Here is a 6034-nt window from a genome sequence, read left to right on the forward strand (position 1 = left end):
AGAGCCAGAATTCTTGCTGGTTGGTAGGGGATCAAATACTTATTTCATGCAATAAAATGCAAATTAATTATTAAAAAATCATACAATGTGATTTTCTGTATTTTTTTTTATTGTCTCTCACAGTTGAAGTGTACCTACGATAAAAATTACAGACTTCTCCATTCTTTGTAGGTGGGAAAACTTGCAAAATCGCTAGTGTATCAAATATTTATTTTCCCCACTGCATAGGATTAATCGGTGGGATTTAGGATTGTGACCTTTTTATCAAGGATGTACATACCTTAAGACAGCTCATGGAGAAGGAGAGGCACCTGTCGGCCAGCTCTACACATACAGTCGGTTCTCTGAACTTTGTCATGGTTCCACCTCCTCTGGGGCTCTTGTCCTACCAGAGATAGGATCTGGATCTTTGTTTTCCTGCACTCTGTCCTCTGTGTACTACAATGCCTTATATAATATGTTACAATGAACTATAATTGTGCTGTATCCTTATAACAGGATCTATAGACTGAACTAGTGGATATGCCGGAAACAATCACAGATATCCTGATCCATGCGCTGGAGAACATCAGCAAAGAGTCTCTAAAAAACTTCAAACGGAAACTGTCATCGTTCAATGTACAATCTCCCTATAAGAAAATACCCTCAAGTACATTGGACGATCAATCAGCAAAGGAGGTAGTTGACTCCATTGTACGGTATTATACTACCAGTGATGGAGCCGATATTACTGAGAAGGTTCTGTGGGAAATCAATGAGCGCCAAATCAGTCAGGACCTAAATAAGAATATAGGTAAGAATGACCTAAGATCTGAAAGGAAACTTCTTGTGCTTGAGGAACATCTGGCACCAAGGCACACGTTCTCTAGATAGAATCGAATAATTTAATGAAGTACTGGGTGGTCCCCAATGTCCATCCTTTAAATTAGGCTCTAGGGCTGGAACTGAGACAATGACAATGGGCAAAACCCAACCCACTGAATTCTTCCATATCTTGCACCCATAACAGGTACATTTCTAAGAAGCAGTAGACTAAGAGCATTCCCTACCAAAATGTAATTATCATATTTTGGACTAAGGGCCCAAATAAATGGCCTGATAGAATGGGCACTATAGGGGGATGAACAGTTGTTACTATGATCATATAAAGCTTTGTTTCCAGTCTGAAATTCTTTCTGAAGATACAGATCCTCTTGGCAGTAAACCAGGTGTTAGGAGAAGTCACGATTGCTTTTCCAGAGGCTCCCATCCCTGGTGACTTTTTCTACAGACCCCCTAGTGTGGCCATCACTATCCCACTGGCTCTGAATGTCCTACCACCTTCAGAGCCAGCAGGGCAGCGATGGAGCCAGGACCTGGCAGCAGGAATCAGGTGATGACCACCACCGCCGGTCATGCTGAGGGGTCTGAAGAAAAAGTCACCAGAGGTGACCAACTCCTTTAAGGATACTTGTGAAGAGACCATGGAAGGTGTCAATAGTTGAGTCAATATGTTTTTGTTTGCTTTTTGGTAGACATGACACCAAATTGGTGTAAATATAGCGATAGGTCGGCCACTGTGCTAACATATATCTTTGTTTTTGCGCCCATTAATACTGCACTAATATAATCAATGTATTCACATCTAACATTGTGTACTTTTTGTTTTATTTAGCATCTGCAAAAAGGGTTAAAGTGGAAGAGAAGACACCAGGGAAGGGTTTAGGTAAGGAAATGGTATAAAATGACCTGGTATATAAAAATTTGCAATATAAGAACATAAAACATAAAACATAAAAGCTGCATTATATATAGAGCAGCTCCAGGTAGCACCAAGACTCTGTGTCAATGAGCAAATAACTGAAGTTAGTCCACATCCCCCACCCTTACCCTGACCCCATGAAGATCAGATACCCGTACAACAAAGAGACATTTACTGCTGACAAAGAGCTGATATTTAGGTCAGTGAAAAAATGTCATAAATACAAGAAAACCCCAAGATCGGATAAGGGTTCCTACTGCCATCAAAGGCTTCGTCCAGAGCCTCCATGAAGGGTTTAGTTACACCATGGAACCTTGATGGATCTCATTGTAATCACTGAGGTCTGACCGGCACTTTTGGTATACATCATATCACAGATCCAGCACTGCCTTATGACTAAGCCATGAAAGATGGGAACAGGGTATAAATATTTTTCCTAATTATAGTGGTTTTCTCACCAAAGATGTTGGTGACTGATCACTTCAATATGCTCAATGGCTGATCAGTTAGGATCAGTTTTGTGTTCAGAACTTTGATATTGGCCTTGCCCATTCCAATATAGTAAGATGTGGCCCCCAGGCATCATAATTCGTAAGTTAGGACATGGCAGTGGCCTAGTCCTGATAGAGAACACTCAGGTGTGCCATGTCCCTCACATGGAACTTAAGGCAAAGCAGTGATGAGCTGTGTATGTTACAAATATGTATGTATATTTCTATTGCTATGCTGCACTTCTCCTTGTACCCTTATTCTCCTGCAAACAAGTAATTGGCCCTGTAGATATTGAACGAATAAGCGTGATGAGGCTGCATCTCTAAGAATCTACTGGGTGGGGTTAGGGGAAGAAATAGGGGGCAGCCCTTCCTGCCAATTAGAGTGGTGGGATGTCCTAATAGATGACATATCACTGCCCAGAATAGGAAGGGGGTCTAGATGTCCTATAAAGTAAAGGTCCACCAAGATCTCAGATAACAATGTTAGTGATGTTGGGTATGTTGGGCGGGTCACTGGGCAAAGTGTTTAGTTGAATTGAGGGGCTTACATGATAAGATACAGGCAAGTAAAATCATGAAAAGTCTCTTCTCCTCACATAATAAACAACTCTTCATCATGTTCCTGTTTCTTCCATTAGCTGACAAGCTGAGAGACAGAACAAACAGAACGTCTTCTCTGACCCGTTTTAGACAACACCCAGAGACAGAAATATGGAAAGGAGAATCTTCTGAATTCTGAGAAGTCTTCTCATTCTGAGACAGAACCAACACAACCTAGAAATGTACGGAGGCTTCTAAACATGAGCAGAGCAGAGAACAAGGGTCGAAGATCCTCAACTCCCAGACATCTGGGGAGACAATGTCAACCTGATATACAACTGGTTGACCTGACGGATACTGTTATTGAACTTATGGTTAAGAACCATGAAAAGAAGGTGGAAACATTTGCCCGTTATGTGTTTCAACACTTGGTACCCATTGACATTTACCAAAGCTGGGTCAAAAACACAAATTTTGATGGCTGTAGAGGGAAAGTTGCCCTCCCGGGTAACTTGCGAGATGCTATAGTAATGGAAGTTAGGAAAGAATTTACTTTAAATAAAGAAAATAAAAGAAAAATTAAAAACACAATCAATGAACTCTTGAGGAACCAAAGGCGTGGTGGATGGCCCATACTGATATGATCGGCTGAATCTACACGGACCCAGTATAGAGAGTAATGAAAACAATGGGGGGGATTCATGAAAACTGCCTATAGACAAATCTGTCATAGCGCCCACAGCACAGCTTTGTCTGGTTTACTGTTACTCCATGTTCTTGAAGCTGTGGAAAGGTTGGCCATGGTTTTGGATAGAATTGTACTGGTTAAAAAGTCATGCAAAATAATGGCAAGGAAACATATGCGAATGGAGTGCACGGTCAGGCTGTAAATGTACTTGTCCGGTACATCCAGGCCGGTTTCATGTGAATTTGTCATGGATTTTGCTGTGGATTTCTGGCAAATTTCAACCCATGCATTTTGTAAATCCACAACATACTGTAAATGGACGTGCTGATGTAACATCGGCACGGTGCGCTCTGCGCATTTCAGTGGCTGCGCCCAGTATTGCTGCTCTCAGCAGTTTATTCCCTTTTACGTGAAGATGATGGAGCTTCTGTACCACATACAGTCACTACAAATGTACACAAAGGTAGTCTTACTGCCCGCTGTAAAACTAAGCTACATGTATAGATTTCTCCTTTGGACCCCACCCCCATATTGGAATCTATGCCTCCCCGTCCCATTATTTTATAGCTTAATTAAGCGTTCATTTTTTTATAATTCTGTCTGATCTTTGTTGGTTTTGTACTTTTCTGTCTTCTGTAATAGTCAGCCGTGTTGGAGAATCTGGTCTCTATCTCTGGTGACCTAAACTACGACATAAATGTGCATTAGCAAGTGGACAAGGCTCTTTATGTAATAAAGCTGCGGTGACCCCCACTTTACCCATATTCTTGCTCCTGTGTCTTTTATTGAGCTATGGTTTCTGGGACTTGTGTATCGGGGTGATCTTGGCAGATATATAGGAAGCAAAAAAGATTTCTTACACATCTGGATGTCTTTGTGCTCATATTTGTGGACTTATAAGTTCATATAGTTGAGTAGTGAAGGAGTAGAGAACAGCCGAGGAACCTTGACGGAAACATGCCGTGTCTGTAGTTTTAGTCTCATTAATTAGATATAAGTATATGGATGATAAATAATGTCTTAGTTTTTTTTTTTGAGATTTTGTAGCAAAACATTTATTTTTATTTTTTGTAATCTTCCCTGGGGGCGGCCATATTGAAGAAATGGATTCCCTTCCTGTATAATCTCTACACAGTGCAGCAGGGAGTGTGCTTGATGTCATAGATTACTGCAGTCTCCACATAGAGTTGGAGTACAGCCCTTCCCCATGGACCATGCAGTGACGCAGGAGTTACATACAATGCCTTATACAGAATGTGTATAGTGCACATGGAGAGTACGCTAGGCCTGAAGATACTAAATTCATCATTGTCCCTTTTCTTATTTCTTTCATTGGTATTTCGGTATTTCTTTTCATTTTTGATGATTTTTCTCCACACAACTGGCATGTACACACGCAGTGCGACAACTGACTATTGTGTATGATGGTGTTCTGAATCTTCCTGGGGGGTGCTGCTGCAGAGGTCTAGAGAAGACAAGGAAGACTGGAGGGAACTTACGAGTCTGAAGAAGGACAGAGGGGTCTGAAGGAGACAGAAGTGTCCGGGGGAGGACAAGAGTGGCCAGATGTGTCAGAGGGGACAGCGAGATCTAGAGGATCAGAGTAGTCTGGATAATACTGAGATTCCTGGAGGGGAGAGAAGAGTCTTAAAGCAACAGATGTGTCTGGAAGGGACAGAGAGGTCTCGAGGGGGGTAGAGGAATGTTGAGCAGATAGAAGAGTCTGAAAGGACAGTGGGTTCAGGGGGTCAGAAGAGTATGGAAGGGACAGAGAAGGCTGGAGGAGACAGAAGAGTCTGGAGAAGACAGAATAGTCAGGAGGGAACAGTTAGAAATGGAGGGGACAGAGGAGTCTGGAGGAGACAGAAGTGACTAAAAGGGGAAAGGGGTGTCTTGAGGGGACAGATGGGTAAGGAAGGGACAGAGAGAAGTCTGGAAGATACAGAGGAATAAGGAGGAGCACAGAGCTGTCCGGAGAGGACAGAACAGGGGGAAGTCTGGAGGAGGCTCAGAAGAGTCTGGAGGTGACCCATTCATCTTGCTCATTCAAAAAAGCAGGTACTGTAGGTGAGGTTGAGCCAAGCTTGGGAATAGCTGTCGGCTGATTCAGTTTACAGATAAGAAACCTAATGAATGATGATAATTAAGGAGAACCTGGCGTTTTGAAATAGAAATTTCCAGACCAGCACCAGTAATGAGAGAGAAAGCCACTGCTGTGTCTACAGAATACATTTTTACATGAAGATCTTTTGATATGGTCCTAATTATGGACCACGTTTCTGACCATATTTTGTTACCAACAAACTAGATTTTGATCCCAGCATTTCCCTTTTCACTGTATGGGGATGATAGACCACAGACATGGCACAGAAATCAGAACTCAACTCAGAGTAGTTAGAATCGATAACTAATGATGATCATGGTGGTAGTAGTAGTCCTATTATAAAGAAGATTTGCCTACATGCATGTTTTAAGGGGGTGGCAGGGGGGTTGAGATGCTCTTTATCTTTTTGTGAAAAAAGTTAGACCTTCAATAAAAAAAATTCAATTTAAAAAATAAAGAAGTTTGGC

The sequence above is a fragment of the Bufo bufo genome, chromosome 7 (assembly GCF_905171765.1).
Source record: "Bufo bufo chromosome 7, aBufBuf1.1, whole genome shotgun sequence".
Lineage (NCBI taxonomy): Eukaryota > Metazoa > Chordata > Amphibia > Anura > Bufonidae > Bufo > Bufo bufo.